The 19,347-nt window shown below is 36.5% G+C and overlaps 1 protein-coding gene across 2 annotated transcripts in view; it reads right to left on the reverse strand.

Annotated features, from left to right (window-relative positions):
• Nucleotides 1–19,347, reverse strand: part of ZEB1 (zinc finger E-box binding homeobox 1) — a 126,201-nt gene that overhangs the window by 26,893 nt on the left and 79,961 nt on the right. The window lies entirely within an intron of this gene.

The following is a 19,347-nucleotide window of genomic DNA, read 5'->3' on the forward strand; positions in this document are numbered from 1 at the left end:
CACCATTCCTCTCACATCTCCATGGCCAGCATAAGGCTGCACAAGATAAGACAGTGGACAACTCTTTAGTTGTCCCAGAAGACATTCTGGGCCACGTTTAGGCATCTGGCTACCATTTGGATCATTCCAACTTGGGTAACAGCATTACAGTATGATGCCTTTAAGAATATTATGGTCTGCCCAACAGACTATGAAATACATGATATTGATAATCAACAATTACGTATATTTGGACCAAAGTGTATAATGAGCATCAGCTATAGCTGCATAGCCAGCAGTGTGGTGCAGTAGAGCCAAAGCTACAGAATGAAACAACTGGTACCGAAGAGCAAGCAATCCCACACTGACCACGCAGCACGGACCGCTAGCTCGCTTAGTCTGGTCTGGACCCACAGAGCGAGCATGCATTAGCAGTTAAGTGTGTTAGCTGTGCTCCTGCAGCTTGCTTCTCCTTTGGCTTTGTCTCAAACGACCTCCACAGCTGTGCTCCAGGTATGCGAACCAAGGAGCAGAAAACAGGCAAAGAAGCAGAGTTGAATCACAAATGCTAAAATGCTCCTGATCCAAGCTAAAATGCTCACGTAGATACACCCAGAGATCCCACTACAGACTCAACAGAGTTAATATGAAATGAGAAATCTCACAGTTGACTTAGAAAGAAAATCTGGCATGACATTTTCCCCACCTACCATGAAACCGTAATAACTATACTTTTTCAGCATCAAGGACGTATTGTAAGTCTGTGGATAAAGGATTACATAATGCTATATATATTTCTGTCACACAGGAGCAGATTATTATTAAAACAGTCTTAATTTGTAAGCACAAAAGATCAATTATAACTGTTCCAATTTAAACTGTAAGCATTATATATTAAGAAAAAATTATCACAATCCATTGCAACGTCTTGTTACTCATACTGAAGTTACTTAAAAAAACTATTAAACATTTACGTAAGATATATAAGTGTATTACTTATTCACGTCAAATTTGAACTTCTTATTGAAATCCTTCAAAATATAGCTTAAGATAATAAACTAAAAAGACTTGTCTTGGCTGCAGTATTCCTTCAGTGGTTTTAAGTGGTTATAAGAATCGTATCTGTGACGCACATACCACATTATGGTATTTTCATAGTGTTACTGTTAGCACACCCAAAGATAGATTGATTCTTTCATGTAAAATCCTGCCTATTAAGGTAGATAAATAGGAAACTGTATTTCCGCTCTTCTGAAGTCAGCTTCTTCTTTTTTTAAGTAGGTATTCGAATCATTTAAAAAATGCATTTAAGCTGGGAAAGTAACATTATGAATTGCCAAGCTACTATCTCATTTCCTCCCAATTCAAGAGAAAAATGTCCCATGTAAAATATGCATAAGCATGACAAAAGAGCCTTTTGAATTTAAAACGATCACTCCATGTTTCTGTATTTTATATACACACACTGCTATTTGAAAAATGTAATATGCCCCCCCATTCGTAATACCAACCTTTTCTAAGATAACAAATTTAGGAAGGTTGTACAAATATTAGTGTTTGGTCCATTTCAATCAAAAAATAATATTCACTTAATATTCTGCACCAAATTTTGAAGAGTAAAATAATTACTGTAAGGTCTGCTGTAACTTTGTGCAAATGGTAGCGTAAAGTCAGGATATGTAAGCATTCCCTCACCTGAACAGAAGTGACTTTTGAATTTATTTGCCTGAAAAGTTTTAACTTACATTTACAGTTTACACAAAACAGGAGGAAATGGAATAACTATTTTAGTCTGTTGTCTTAAGCAAGTTTTACTGTGCTCTGATGTAGAGAAATACTAATGTAAAACACCACTGTACCTACTTCTGCCACGTGCAGAGGATCTCACTATGAGCAGGGGTCAAAATTCAACCAAAATATAAAAATACACTTTTTTAAAAAAATACATTAAAAAAAAGTTGTTTAAATAATTAACATTTTTATATATAACCTACTTTCTATTTAGATTGGGTAATTAAGTGAAATCCCTGATATTAAAGTGTTTCATAAGGGAAATGAAAAAAAAAAAAATCAGAAAGTTTGTCCTGAGGACTCACAGTACAGAGAAAAACTAACTCTGCTTTTCTTTTACTTTCTGTTTAATTTTAAATATAATCCACTCACGGTAATGCTATTTACCTTGAAGCATTTTCACTACACTCTTGGGCTGACTGAGTGCAAACTTAAAAATCTCATCCTAGATTATTTAAATAGCTTAACGAAGATTCATAAAAAGTCAGAAAGAAAGAACCTCTTTCCACTGAAAACCAATTGTTAACAGAGCAACAAAAGAAAAATCAGAAAGAAATTTAGCTTTAGGTTTTTTTTTTTTTTTTTTTTTTTTTTTTTTTTTTTTTTAGCGAGCTTTGAGCGAGCTTTTTCTGGAGGAAATAAACTAGAAAACTTGCATTGCGAAGGGCTCAGCACATTTTGGATGATGAGGCAACAACAAACACAGGAGAAAGTCAAGCAGTTAAAACTAGAGGCACATTCATATGCCTGTATACTACTCTAACTAAATAATTATGTTGTTTTTCCTCTAAAGGATCCTTGCCTCATTTAGTGCAGCAACAGCTAATGTGCAGCAAACAGAGTTTTATGGAGTGAACAAATGAGTTCGTAGGCTCCTGTGCCATTTTTTTTAGATTACGAAGTTACTAAGCATTCCTTTCTATCCTCATCAGCCAGCAGTGTTCCTGAAGCCTCATCTGTAAGATGTTAGCCAAAATCAAATTCCTGAATATATGCTATATCCCCTATATGGTGTTTGACTTGAATAGTTCTAAACATTTAATTAGTTTAAATGTAGCAAGGTGATGGTATTTCCATTTTACAGAGAACAAACTGGCTACTTAAAAAATTGAGGATTCTTCTGGCACTTCTGGCATTACCATGTCAGTATAAGGTGTTTAGGGCCTTACTTTTCAGAGGACTTTGCATTTTTATAGCATTTTATATATTCAAAGCACACTTGTGTTCATTCCAAATGCAGCTGCATTCAGAGCTCAGGTATCTCAGATTGCATGCCATAGCAACTAGCAAAATATAGAGAGAAATAAGTGACCTTCCAGAATCATATAAAAACTCCGTGGAAAAGGCAGAATAAAATTCAGTTTTTCAGTGGTGCTTTCAACATGCCTTAGAGCGTGGGCTTTTGATTCCTGCATTCCTCTGCTTAAATTACTACACTTTCCAACAATTAAGGCAAGGGTTCTGGAGGCAACAGCTTCACGTAATAAATATCACTGATTCATTCTCTGGGCAGCGTTCATCTTGTTAAAAACTGTGATCACACAATTAAAGATCTTATCATTATGTGTACTTGAAAGGGACAAATTCAATCTTAATTCTGCCATTTTCCTACTTTTTTTGAGTGTCCGACTTTCCAACTTAACTGTTTGATTTCAAAGAGTATTTTGAAATACCTTAATAGAAACAACGGTTAAAATTTATTATACTTTATAATTTATTATACCTTTAGCTAATCGAAATCCCACTACATGGTACCATACCGATGCCTGTGTGGTTACAAAGTTCAGATTAGCGATGCAGATCCCTTCCTGTGGCAGTCTGAGACTAAGCGATGGTAGCAGAAAGTTGCTGCCTTTCACTTGCTTCAGACCCAATCTGGCAACAGGTCCCCCAGCTTGGTGAGACATCAAAGGCATGCAAGAACGAGGGCATCCCGCGCTCACTTGCGGGACTCACCGCATGACCTCTCTCAACTCTTGTCTCTTCTCCCATTCAATCCTATCACCAAATTTAGACCTCCCCTATCTGCACTCCATTTTGGATGCTTCCTCCTTTCATTCTCCATGTTGAATAGATACCACTAAGAGAAGAGGACAACAATCTCACTTGCCTCATTTTAATGCCTGGCACCCCAGCAGCTACTGGCAGCTAGGAGGGCTACATTTTAGTTAGACCTTCTTTGGATGGAGATTGTAGTATGCGCAGTACAAAAGCAATATTTACAGACTGCTTACAACCTCTGAAATAACTTTAATCGAATATCAGTGATGATTTCAGGACAATTCTAATTGGGCCAAATGCTCCCTACAAAAAATAAAATACAGATCCTGGAAGAACGCCTTTCTCTGAACAGTTACAGCTTTTCAGTGAAACAACTACAAGTATTTAAGAACTTCAGCAGTGTATACCAGCTAATGACAATCAGAAATAGTAACTGCCTAAGCAAAATAAATCAGCCTGAATCTAAAAAAAAAAAAAAAAAAGGCACAAGCAGCAATCACGATACACTGATCTGCGGAAAGCAAAAAATGATGAAGAGGCTACATCACCCTCTGCCACCACAGCTACCGGGTGGTTATCAGCAGCAGGGAAGCAGCAGCAGACAACTGAAGGCAATCTTATCTTAAACCGTAAAGGCTACGTCTGACTCAGATCATGAACAGGGCTGTAACTTCTCAGAAAAGGTCACACAAGAAGCACCTACTATATAAATGGCCATACAAGCCTATTTCATTCACCTTATAGTATGTGCACCTTCACACAAAAAAATTTCATTGCTATTTTAACTAAACAAGTAATTTCATTATTAATTTCAGCTTTGCTTTCACAGATAAATGGAAAACAAGTCCCCATTTTCCACATGATATATTTTACACAGGGCACTGAAAACTAACTACGTATATAATAAAGATCAATTTTAATGTCATTACGATATATCTTCTGAAATAAATATGAAATAATAATTAAAAAGAATACATGAAAAATGTATCTTATGAGCTGCAATTACAATTTTTTTCTGTTAATCACTTTCTTGCTACAGTACCTGATACTTAAACAATAAGTACTTGTAGTTGCAGCTTTCATTGCTCTTAGAACAACTGCCAAACAGATGGCAGAAAATGGCTTTCACTTTTTCATTTTTTTACAGTCCTAAACACAGAAAAGATGTAAGAGGTTGCATAATTCTAATAAAAAAAGAAGTAGGTTCAAATGGAATATTGATTAAAATGCTAAGTAGGGAAATGTATTATTTGTTGGTTGAACACAAAATACATTTGTTTAGTCAAATTCAAAAATGATACTTCAAATGAAAAGAAATTTTAGTTCTCTGGTCTAACAGGACTGTTTTGGAAAAGTTTCTCAAACAGCTGTCAGCAGGTACCTGCTCGCCATTCCCCCATGCCAACTTGCCCTCAGGATCATTAGACAGCATGTACTAACAGCAGCCTCCTTTACCATCCCCAACGTGAAGAATGACCCAATCACACTCAAATTCTGCTAAGAATGCGCTCGTCCCAGCGAGGAGGAGAGGAGCACGTGTCTGGCAACATTTGAGATCATTTAGCAATAGCATAGAACTGCACTAGAAAAGAGGAGGACAGACTTCGACAGAACTAAACCATAATCCTTACTTTGCTTTTTACTGGAATCTGGGAGAGTACAGAGAGAAGGAGCACTCTGAACCTGACCGTTATAATTTTTCTTAAACACTTACCAATAGTCACTGTTTTTTTTATGTAGAATCTGATCAAATATTCTTACTATCTGCCTCTTCTACACCATTCCACACTTACTAATCTGAAATCTCATCTACTTCCATAGAAAACGTAAGTTTTCTGGATTTTGAGAGTTAAAACACCCTGGAATTTTTAAAGAAGTTAAATACATGTAGCCAACACATTTGAGTTGTTTGGGCTCAGTATCCTAGCACTGAAAAGAATGGAGATTATTAACAAGCTAGAAGGGGTGTGCAAGATTCTGATCTTTTAGAAATACTTCTAAAAGCTTTTTCAAGTTCTAATAATACATTTTCAAAACTTACACAGAGATACTACCACATCACTGTTTAGATGGGGACAATAATGGCCTAGAACTGCCCACAGTATGCCGGATGCATGTGCATCATGGATTGATACAGAAGCTGTTTTCTTCTCCATCCCTTCTAACAATGCAAATAAAATCCCAGGAAATTTCTTGATGACTATTGCTTATTATGTTGATAGTACTGTAGGCTTACTTTCTGTAACCCCCAAAGTCCTGTTTCTGAATGGTAACTAATTGCTAAGAACCATCACAGGACTTTGCTCCTCCTTCCACATACAGTACTCTGTATCTACCTTGAATGTTACCTGCTTGGTTATTTGGAAACATCGTCTTTATAAGCCAAACAAGTGCAAGCTTTGCTTGGTGAAAATATTCTCCCTTTCCCAAGCACGCCACAGCTTCTATTAGGCAGCAGAGTGACTTGCTATAGCAGCAGGACAGGCAGCAGCATTGCAGGGAGGAGTGGAGGCAGCAGACATCATTACATTAGGCAGCTTGTTGAACTCAAGAGTAGATTTCAATGAGATCTAGTTATGTAGAAAGTGCGAAGAAACTGTATTATTCTGTTAATTACATCATTTAAGAACAAAAATCTACCAGAGATTAACTTCTGAAGTAATCCTTTCTAAATTTAATTTTAAAACTTACTTGTGATTTTCAGTAAAGTCATTTTGCTTTTTAAAACAGTTCATGCGCAATAACTTTGTGCAGAAGAAAACTGTATTTGTAGAGAAATACAGAACTATAAAGAAAAGGTTGAGTCAGCTCATACATATACACATATAAAACAAATATACGTATAGATACATATAAACTGAATGCATGAAAAGACTGTTTCTATTTGAAGTAAGTTTGAGGGCGGTTTTGTTTTTTGGGGCTTTTCTGGCAATGGTGTTGCCACAACAAAAACGTATTTCCAAATTTGCCATACATATCAGTAAAATAAGAAGATAAGCTAGAGGCTTGAACAAGATCCTAAAAAGCATACAGAAGCCAAAATCTAAGAAAGAGATTCTGAAGTTCCCTTTCACCACTTTCTCCTCGTACTGTCTTGGGAGTTTAGGAAACTGTAAGAATCTGGGTTTTCCACAAAGAATGTAGTTTTGCATCTAAAATCTGTTTCTGCAGGTACCCAGAAGCACATCTCTTCTCATCTGAGCTTGACATCTAGTTCTCTATTTAAATCTGAAGAACATAAATTAAATATCCTAACACCTAACACCCCCTGACACAGGCTCTGAACACACTTCAGAGTGTGCATACTCACCAAGAGCACTGACTTTTTGCACGAAGTATAACAACCATGGCTGCTTTCATTTGAAAACACTTCCAAATGAAGAGCTGCCAGCCAGTTTCTGAATACTAACTTAGGGCTGAGCGCACTCTCCCAGGGAAAGGGGAACCAGCCTCAGCTCCTTTCTCTGTCTGAACAGCTCAGACTTGCATCTCCCGTGTGCGTTTATACAAATATATGAATATTTGTAAAAATATAAGTCTAAATATCGAGTTCATTCCTGATAATTTTGTTCAGCTAATAAAAATCTATTTCAAAATGAGGTTTTTACACTAGCTCACTGAATGCCAATCAATCCAGTCAAATGTAGCTTAACAAACATTTTCAGTGAATATTCTGACAACAAAAAAATGTAAAAAAAAAAAAAAAAAAAAAAAAAAAACCACACAATACGCACTAAGGTGCATATATCCTCTCAGCATCTGTTCACTGAATTATTTGGTTTTCAGGTCAACACAAAGAAACTTTGAGTTTAGAATAAACACTTTGCAACTACACTGCATACTGCACAGTGCCTCTAAATGTTATACCAAAAATGAGACTGACTGTCTGGGCTGTGCTTATGCAATACAAAATTAAAATCGATGGCTAAAACAACAATTTTCTGCTTGTCAGTTTTAAATTGCAGTTTTAAAATGAATGAATGCTCGACATTAAAAGCAAACCAACTCAGAGTGTGGAATTTTTCTATCAATATGGCAAAACTTGGAACAAAGCCTGATGATCTAAGTCACAAACAGTTCCTCCGAGTTATGCTAATGGTTAGAGCTCTGGCACTAGACTCTGTGATGACATAAGCTATACTTAGAACAAATCTGGCAAATACTCCAGTTCCAGTGATTTAATTCCATGCTTCTTGCCTTTGTTCATCTGGTCATTAGTTCAATTCAGGGTTAACTTATTCCATATATGTAATTATATTGGAACGGGACAGTTTGGTACTTTACGACCTAGAAACCCAGAAGCAGCAGCAGCTCTAGGCTTCTCAGTGGGACAAAAGAGTGGATTTTCTGCCATTAAGGTGAATAAAAGCAGCTATCTAGCAAGTCAAACCTGCTGCTGCCACCTCCTCCCCACTACTTTGGCGAGAGCAATTGGAGAATCTCTGCTTTCAGCTGCTCCTGGCACGCAGTTGCCTTAATCATCTACCTACTCTGATAACTAGGATAACTACGATGAGTTCTGGGCAGAAGAATATACTTACTCCCTCTATCCCTCCCGGATTACTCTAACTACATACCACAGACATCAAATGTTACTTCTGTATCATTGTTGGGATGCCAAAATCAGGAGAAGGATGCTAAAACAAACTGAATTCCACTCACAGTAAAGGATTCATACGCATCTTTCTCTGATCCTGAGGGTAAGGACAATGAGGCTGTGTCTACATCTGCAGGCAGGGTGGTGGAATAGAAACAGAAATATGATGAAACTGTTGACATTGAGAACCTAATGCTCGCACTCTTTATGTTTCAGAGTGGTCTCTTAATTAAAACTAGCTCTAGTCTGGTCTTGTGGACTAAATTTTCATTAGCGGTTGGAACACTTGGAGTGCTCCCAGGGCATATCTTCTCATTTAGTTTAAACAAAGGACACACTCCTTGATGAATCAAAGCACAGTGAGGACAATCAAGAGATTCACTTCAAAAACCCACTCCTGATCTGAATTAAGACATTAAAGGATCTGTATCTCCAGCCAAACATTCCTAGAGGGGACATATGGTCCCTCAGAGTCTGAGGGATAAAACTTTCCACTGCCTGTTCCATGGTAAAATTCATTAAAGGCCACTGGCACCAGAGTCTCTATCTGTAGAGGGGAGGGACCTCTTGGGCCATCTACTCCAGTCCCCAGCCTGCAAGCAACCAGCTCATACACAGCCTTTGACAATTTATTTTTTGAAGGCACCAAGCAAATTCTTGATTGTCTCCTGAGTGCAGGACACACTAGCAATTGAAAGAAAATCTACAGATTGCATTTACAGACAGATATGAGCTTGTGGTGAAAGATGTCAGCCTGAACTAGTAACCACCATATGCTACAGATGAAACTGGATACAGTTGCATGGCAAGTTCTACAGCCTGAATCCTGTTCTCCTCAAATATAGGCTAGTTTTACACAGCCAACAAACACTGTTATGGAAATGCCGCCGTAGCAGCATAGCCAAAGCTTGAAAGGAATCTTTGGAGATGGCAGAATGATAGTGCAGAAGACATGCATGACAGTGAATATCCGAATCACTCAGCACTACAGTGCAAGCTTAAAGATGAGTGCGTGGAAATGGAGCACCAAGACTGACAAGAGGTTCCATAAGTACTATGGATAGCTGAATAAAAGAAAGAATGATACCACTTCCTCCCTTTACATTGCTTTTTGAATGAAAATCTTTTTTCTTATACTCTCTTGAAACATTGTTCTTAAGAACACATGCACGGTTCTCATTTTCAGTATTGATTAGTGTTAATTCTGAACATTGCCAAGTATTATCTAGTAATATGGTCTGATCATGGCAACCGTATGTGTTAAAATAACCTCTGAGGTCGCAAATGAGAAGCTCAACTGGGGAGACCGGTTTCAAACTCAGTAGGAAGGATTACCAATACTGTGAAGACAGATCTCTCAAAAAGAGGCCCCTCAGAGGACTGTTCGGATCACTCAACAGGAGTTCCTACGGTAGATCACATACCCTATCTGGGTTCGAACTATCTGTCCATCATCTGAGCTATACAGCCACAGTAGTTGGACAACATATACATACGCACACACATTTTCCTACATGTATTCAGGTGTGATGCCTAAACTTAGATTTTGAAACATATACTTATACCATTATATTAAAAAAATCTAATTATCAAATATTTCCCTTATTAGTGCTACTCCAGAAGAGTAACTACGAAATATAACTTTAAACATGCTGCTTTGAGAATTCTCCCTTCATTACTCTGCAGATCTTTCCAGCTAAAAATGGGAGCTTTTTAACTTTGCACAAGGAAGACTTTCAATCTTTCAGTTAGACAGAAGGACTTGCAATACTAATTTCTCTACTGAATTTGTAAATGATGGTCCTTTTCCTAATGAAAAAGCTACCTATTGTCCGAATATTCTCCCTTGCTAGTCTCTGGATTCATGTAAATTCTACATGCAAGTAAGAAAATTCTCAGTGGTAGCACAATTTGAAAAAAATGGCATTATTACAAGGGCTTTTTTAGGTTTGGAAATATTAGATATGATCCCAATAGAAAAAAATTAACATTCAGAAACAAGACAGCTGAAAGTGTATGAGAAAATTAAATGTAACCTTTGCCAGTTACCACCATTGTGTAATCCAACTACCATTGTATAACCCAGAGTTATACAAAGCTTTCTACAAATATGAACTTACTTCTGTATGTATAATTCCACGTCAACTCCTGCTGTCAAAAAAAAAAGATATTTACAGGAACTTACAGTGAACAGAATCAAGTCTCTTCTCTCTCACGGCATTTTTTTTTCTTTCTTGTCTTTAATCTACTGAAAAAAAAACAGTGTCCAATAATTCCACTGCTGCTTTAAACATTCAGCAGAAGAGAGACCATATTTTGCTTCATTTTTCCACCTCTCAGCTTCCCTATTTTGTATGCTTTTCCTCAAGGAGTCCTATAAAAAGTAGAAAACTGTTTGCTCATTATAGGTGACAACAACCCTCCGGTGCAACAAGAAAGCTTTTACAAGTATTCGTATTTCTGAATACATGTGCACAAAATATGTATCAAATACAAGGTGGTGGCAACCACGTGACTTACATGGCAAGAACTTTTGACTAAAGCTTTTATTCTCTGACCATTATGCTTCTCTTAAAAAATATGCATAATTTCCCCATAAAATTATACTAATATAAACATGAAACAGAGAAAAACCTGCTGTTTGTGATCTTTTTTAAAATCTGAATTTTCAAAGAATATACTGTGGGGAACAATTCTGAGTAGACAGCAGTGGTCTAATCATTCTCTGCTCTAAATTAAAGAGGCAAAAGCACAAATCTTTCCCTCATGCCCTGTGTTATCCCAGGTAAGCTTGCCTTTCTATCACTAGTATTAGTCTTACAGTCTATCATTTTATGCAAAAGGGAGGAAATTCAATCTTCACATTTGATTATTGTTCTTAACAGCCAACTACAGTCTGAGGTCGGCAATGGTTTACTACCTCAGAGGCAACTGAGCATGGTGATCATTAAAATTTAGCATGAGATGTATAAGTATCTGACAAGACTTCATTTTTTTAGTACCTCCAGTTACTGAAAACTGGAAACAATTAACTGAACTCAGGAGAGGCTGAGTGGAAGGAATATTTCCATGAGTTATATCCTTATATAGTCTGTTTTACTTCTCAAAAATTACCTACCCACTGGTAATTGCACCAATTTGTAATATATTCAGAATCCTCAAGATGATGACCATACTCTTTCTACACAGTTCCTACTGAAGATGCTTGAAATTTTTACCTTCATAAAACTCCCCATACATAGAAGAAAGTCTAATTAAAAAAACCCAAAGTATTTGAAAAGCAAATATTATGAATCACTTTCTCTCAAACACACTATAAACCATTCAATCTTATCTGAACTGGCCGTCAATTGGCATTCATTCAGGTAAAATTAGTTCAAGTTAATTTTTCAGGAAAAATATAGATTAAAGGTTTACAGAAAACATAGATCTGATATTAATGGTGATTTTACATAATATTATTTCACCATTACCTAGGTTTACATACAATAAATATTTATTTCACAGATAATTTAAAAACCGCATTACGGGATTATCAGTCTGGCTCCAAAAGTTCTTGCAATTTAAGTGATTTTCTTACACATAAGGCAGAAGAATAATACTGCACATGCTCCATTTTATATATAAGAATAACCTATAATGTTAATTTTCCCTTGTTCCAAACTTTGGAGTCATAAAGTGACATTAGCAAAGTCCACCACGTAGATGCTTTTGTTAACATTGAAGAGAGGGCATGGTAATGAATCACACTTTTTATGAAGCTCTGATCTTTTTCTTATTCCTCTCACTCATTCTTAAATTAACAGAATGCTGAATCATGTAACAACTTCAAATAGTTGTTGCATAAATAAATACATTTATAACCTCTTGAATGTAGTACTCTCCATACGGAAAGAAAGTCACATGCATAATGGTCAGGAATCTATTCAGGTCCACTTGCAGGTTTAGGTACCCAAAGCATTTCAAAGGAGTTTTCTTTCTTTCTTTCTTTTCTTTTCTTTTTTTTTTTTTTTTCCTTTTTTTTTTTTTTTTTTGTCTTTCAAGATGGCAACCCACTTTTTGTCTTTCACTCTTAATCCTGACAATAAGAGAAGAACGTTTTTATTGGTGTTCTGGATTTCAGTTTTCAATATACAGATACTGACTGTTGGATTAACAGTATCTAATCTGCACAGATTATGCTAATATAAAGGCAAACTGCTATGCCAAACATTCCTAATTTACTTTTCCTGAAAATAAAGAATACAAAGAGACGTAAAATACCCAAATGTATACAAACACATTTTTTGAATGTATTTTGGAGGATCTAGTTTTCTTAATGTAGCTTTGCATCATAAATATCATGAGATTGTTAAGTATATTCATATATGACGTGCATTTAAACTCTCAGCTAATCAACCAAAACACTTGCAGTAGAAAATCCGTGTCTGACAATGGTATAGCAAGTTACAAGACTCTCCAATTTTTAATTACCCATTGTATTTTTTTACAATACTGATTTTTAAATTACAGATTTTTCACATCACTGACTTTCAATCCTTTTAAAACATTAAATCATAGGCCATTTATACAACTTATTTGTGTGAAGTAGCAAATCAAACTCTACTGAAATTCTAAGTGTGGCTTGTTCATTTTGCAACTTAATGAACAGCTATCATTTCCAGAAACCTATTGCAGTGTAAGAGCATGAATAAAAAGACAGTCAAAAATATGCAAAGGATTTACAGTATTTTACTGGATTTCAAGGGCAGATATCCCCTGGTGTTCTATTTAAACAGGTGGATACCTGAGATTAAGAAAGGTCTCATTTATCCTGTTTAAATGGAACAGTATGAAGCTTAAGGAACAGCTTAATACTCCAAAGATGCATTCCATATGGAAAAAATATATTGTTGAAAAGAATATTGGAAATTATATGTTACTGTAATTTTACATTTTTAAATTAAACTTTGTTTATTTATACAAATCAGAATGAAACCTAATGTACAGTTCTGACATTATTCTAAGGATATAAACATATTTTTGCCATGCTTTGCTTCAAAAGGTTGCAAATCTAAGTCCAGAGCACATTTTATCAAGTTCTTATTTTTTCTTTGCAGAGCGGCAGACCAAATTCTGATAGACGCTTTGAAATGCATGTTCTTTTTTAAAGGCTTTTTAAAAGCTATAATCTGAATATACACTGCCACATTCTTGTACACAGATTGCTTACACATAGCTGCTGAATCTATCCACAAAGGCAGTCATACTCAGATTTTTGGACTGAGACATGAATATTTAAAACAAAGAACTGGAAAGTCTAGCTCCTCAGGTTCCATATTGAAGTACAATCACTCAACTATCTATTAAAAATTTTTACGAACTCAGTTGAAACATCCTTCAGAATAAGTCAGTTTTGCCAAAAAGGTATGATAAGACACTGTGAACTCCCAGGATTGCACAGAGCGCTGATGCTGACAGTGCATCTGCTGCCCATCAGAGAGATCAGAAGATCCAAAACGGCACTGATAAAAAACCACAAGAGGAAAATATTCAACACCCTTCTGTTAGAAAGAATAGAGATGCACAAATGCACACCAACACGAAGAAATAAATTTAGGCACAACCATAAATGAAAAAATTCTCATTCACTTTTCAATAGGATAAGTATTCAGATTAACTATCTGTGTCATAATAAACCATTTCAGACTGTCATTTTCCTTACAGAATGGGATAACATCCTGAGAAACCAGTACTGCTGCCCTCAAAGAATGATAGCCTATTTCTCAAAAAAAGTCTTTATAAAAAGACAATACCTGGCAACACCAGAAACTTCAGAGCAGACATAACATGACATCATATTACCTCCTTCTGAACTCTAAACTACTTTCACAGTAGCAAATTTTATTATTAAGGAAAACAGACTTTACAATTTTAAAACTATTCACTATTGAAAGTGTATGTGGTCCCCACTAAAGCATTTTTTTCATACCACCCATCTTAATTCAAGTTCTCAGACACTGAGAGAGAGTATGCAACGAGAGAGAGGCATGAAGTTCTACTCAACCATTGCTAATATTTTGCGAACGACTCACTATAGGCCTTAGGCTAATGCATAGAATTATGGCATGGATAGCACTAATAGGTCATCTTCTTTGCCAAAGGGCTATATATGCATATTCATCTTGGTATGCCTGCCAACGCAGAGCTGGCACAGAGTTTCATTATCTTGACTGGGGGGTGTGGCAGGGAACTCAAAATTATACAATTTCTGTCATTTTACATAGATTCCTTCCTCGAATCATGACAGATAACTTCTGGGCTTTCACTAGAACCATCTTCTTCCCCAGCTTACTCAACATCTACACGAAAACATGTTGAGAGACTTCCTATCTCACTGGTGTCCCAGGTCCTGGTTAAGATCATAAGCTGCCTGAAGGTAGTACTCCATTTTATTTTGTTTAAATTGTCTTGAGAACATGAGTACTCTCAAACAACAGCTTCCCTCCCCTCCAATCCATTAAAAGATTTTATCTTCAAACCACAGAACTACAGAAATACTGGTTGGAAGACATGTCCACAGGTCGTCTTCAGCAGATCCAATTTTGTACTAGAAGTAGAACTATTGCCAATAGCAGTTGAGGAGCCCATAGGTGGTGATCACCTGGACACTGAGCCATAGATCACTATACTTCAAGCACAGTAGTCTGGTCAATTTTTAACACATCTAACAGTCTGCTTGTTCAGACCACATTTCTTCAGCTTCCAAATGAAAATGCTGCAGGTCTCCACTGAAAAGCGTACTGAAGTCAATATGTGTTACATACACCACCCTCCATCCATCCACATTGCAGTCTTTTTGTCATAGAAGACAATCAGTTGGACAAACTTGATTTGCCCTTAGTGAACCTATGTTAACTATTATCTTCTTGCCACATGCTCAAGAATGGATTCCAAGATGTTCTTCATGATCTTCCTAACTGGCTCACAGTTTCTCAGGTCCTCCTACTTGCGTTAAAGATGGGTTTGAGGTTAGTCTTGTTAGCTCAGTCATCACAGTTTTTCATAGGTGGTAGATTGGCGACTCATCAGTCAACTTCTTCAGCAAACATGGTGTATGCTATTTGGCCCCACAGATTTAAGTACACCTGCCTTCCGTAAGCAGTCCCTAACCTGTTGCTCCTATACTGTTGCTTACCCTTCTCCTTCCCAAACCATGCTCACGCAAAGCTTTGAGACTAGGATTGGTCTGTGAAGATTAAGGAAAAAAGCCATTACGTACTACTTTTTGTTGCAGCCTGTCATTAGGTTGGCTTTGCAATTCAACAACAGACCTGCATTTTCTCCGACCTTACTTTTGCAACCAGCACATCGGTAGAATCCAACTGGGCTTTGACTTTTGTGATATTGTCCCCAAATATCAAAGCAAGGCTTTGATGCTTCTCTGTTGCCTTGTTTCAGCCTCCTGTATGCTTTGTTTTTGCATTTTGGTTCATCAAAAAGCTCCTTGCTTAGTCAAGTACAACTTCTGCCAAAATTCATGGTGGTATTGCACATCAGGATAGTTTGCTCATGAGCACTCCATACATTTTCTTCATAAATAGAGAGGTCTCCTGGACACTTTGCTCTTTCATGGTTTCTTCCCACAGATTTCTACCTAACAATTCCATTAATTATATGAGGTATGATCTTCCAAAACCCAAGATCTTAACTTCAGCTTACCTTTCCAGACTTCCTTTGGATCCTCAATCATCTGGTGGTCACTGCAACCCAAGCTGTCATTTATGACAACATTTGCCAACAGCTTTTCCTTGTCTGTGAGCATCAGGCCAAGCAGAACATTATTCCTGTTCAGCTAAATGACTTACAGCATTTGTCTTTGATGCAGTCTAGGAAGCTCCTGGATTGTCTGCATAACGCAGTATTGCTTCCTCGTGGCTGGCTGAATGGCTGAAATCAGTCTGGATGGCTGAAATCTCACAGAAGGATGAAAGCCTGAAAGCAAGAGACTTCTGCTAGGTGTCTGCAGAAAGCCCCATCTATGACCTTCAGTTTAGGTCTTTTACAGACAAGCACAACAGCATCTCCAGTGTTCCTTCTCCCCATGACCTCGACCCAGAGTCTACCAAAAGGCATGGGTCCAGTATCACATTAAAGATAGGCAGAGCTAGAAGTTCCTTAACACAAACAAATTACGATATTTTAAATCTTTAGCATATGCTTGAACTTCTCATCACCGCTTCTTGAAACCAAAGCAAGTGTACCCCTTTCCTCTTCCCTAAATGCTATCTCCATGTATAGATAGCATAAAATACTTTTTCATGTAGACTTCGATGATCTATGAAATCTGATGAGTGTAATTCTTTGACTGTATTAAATAATTAAAATTAAGAACAAATCCACAGCTGTATCAGAATGCCATAGCCTATTTGTTCAGCACTACACAATGTCAACAGCAAATACCACTGATTTGGCTCCAACTTTTCCCTGGTTACCTTTTGGAACATTAAGTCACTATTGGAATTTCAATCCTTGTCCTTAAGCCTTACATTACACTGGTTCAAGTTCTCTCTCTCCATAATTATGAATCCCACTGGCAACCAAAACGCTCATCAACTACTAAGAACTCATATATCAATCAATGATTTAGAAAAAAGTCCGTCTCTGTCAAGAATGCCACAGAAACTCACAAAGAAAACCAGTAGAGGAACAAGGGATTATGAATGGCGTAAGTACTAGGATTCCCAACATTTTTACCTGATGGGACATAAATATCCAGCTGCTGATTAAACTGCATGAAGCATTTTTTTAATCAGGAGAGAAATAGCTTTTCTTCCTGAACAAAACAATAGCAATTACATCTCCAATTTGCGATGGAGTTTCCAAAAAAGCTAATCTGTCCATCAGCCTCTACTCCACCTTTAGCAAATTCCATCAGTGGCTTTGTTTTGCAGTCTCACATCTGTTTCCTTATGAGCTCCAAAGTGAATTATTCCTTGCAATATTTCAGATATTCTTTAGTCTTTCCTGTCACAAAATAACACAGGCGAAAATCCTTCTAAATGGTTGATTAGTTTGCTGCTGTCCTTTTAAGATACAGACTGAAGATGATCTATAGTTATTACTGGAAGTGTTAAAGTGTTGGTATGATATCCTGGGAGTAAGAAATAAGCTTTGAATGCTTTTAAAATTTTCTTCAGGTAGCATAACATTACTATCATAGGAGCTGAATGAATACCAGTTGATAACCAAATGCTAAAACATGTACTGAATATTCTTCATTACGGTATGCAAAACCATGATATACTGAATTTCCAAGAAAGCATACACTTATGTTTGTACAGGATCAAATACAATGCGTAAAAGATTGTAAAAGGTCAAGAAACAAATATGCTAAAAATGGTCTAGCAAATAGAAAAAAGGATTTAAAATACCAGTGAGTAAAAGATAATTGGGAGATTTTAACTATGATATTTGAATTTATTGTACAGCAAACACGTCCCAAGACTAATGGTGATAAGTAACTATATTCAATTCAGTCCAACATCTCTGCATTCTCACCATCTACACAAGGATGAAGTTAAATATTTTGAAACTTTAATTTAAAGGAGCTTATCTGTTCCATTTGACATGAAATTCATATGTAAGGTGAATGAACAGTGATAAGAAGAACCTAACAAAGGATCAACTAAGGTGCATCTTAAACAGAGAGACCAGTAAGGAGGAAAAATATCCAAATATCCAAACCTATGCTTATTCATATAAATGAGATCATCTGCACTACAGGCAGTCTTAAATTTAGTTCTGCTACTCTTTTTGTAAATGAATGTGAAAGACTGTCAGAAGGGAACAAAGACATGTCTGATTTCAGATCAATACTGAGGAGGATGGTAAGAAACATCTGACAGTCGCTTACAGACAGACCTTCTGCTTGTTACAAAAGGCCACTGCAGAAAACAGTTGAACACTAATTACCCAAGATGTGAGAGTCTGGCTTAAAAAAAAAAAACAAACAAAAAACTCAAAATCTGTTTTATTTAGAAGACAAATCATGTTCAAGTTTACTGTATATGACTATGACTGTGTAATCTACTTCACTGAACCATCTTCTGAGGTTGGAGTCCTATTTGAAGGAAGAATTCCATTACATAGATCAGACAATAAAATCAAGTAATTTGCCCTGAAAGGAAGTTGAACCTTCTTTAACCTATGGAATGATGAAAAAACTTTCTATTATGTTCTTTTGGGTAGATTCCTCCATTGTACACTCCTTCGTTGGCGGTCACACTGTGAATAGGAAGCTTAGTCAAGGAAAAAGGATATTCCACACAAACTCCATGGATTTGGATCACGTTAAGAAGAGACAGAACATTCTAAGAAGAAAGAAACATTTCCAAGTACCTTGTGAATTGTTTCTAATGCTTCACAGCAGTATTTTAGAAATTCCCCAAGAGCTGCCTTGTTAAAACTACGAGAGAGATATGGAAGACAACAAAGACCTGGTGTTACCTGCAGCTATTTTAGCATATGTAATACTTTAATTTTATATGCGTTATTTTCTACAGGACATTTTATTTTTTTAAGACTCTCATGCTCAATCAGATCAGTCCACATGCATTTCAGTGACATATTACGAAAAGGAATAAAGGAAATAACAGAAATGCTAATTAATATAAAAAACCTTTGACCTAATTATTCAATGTTTGAAGCTTAGTAATAGTTGCCCATTAGTATCTCTGACACTGAGCATCTCTAGGCATACAATCCTTTATTACCTAAAGGAAAAAATGCAAGGAAACCTTGCACTTGAAAGATGACTGAAGCACTGAAACATGATCACACACTTTTGGCACTTCTGAAATATAAGAAATATGTTTTCCCATCTCTGATAATTTTTCCAGCAAAATACACACACTCATTTTTAAGATGCAGCCCTGTTTTCCCTACAAATAACTGAGACAACTCTATGGTTACGAACTCGTTTAAGAAGGACCAGGCAA

The sequence above is a fragment of the Rhea pennata genome, chromosome 2 (genome assembly GCF_028389875.1).
Source record: "Rhea pennata isolate bPtePen1 chromosome 2, bPtePen1.pri, whole genome shotgun sequence".
Taxonomy (NCBI): Eukaryota; Metazoa; Chordata; class Aves; order Rheiformes; family Rheidae; genus Rhea; species Rhea pennata.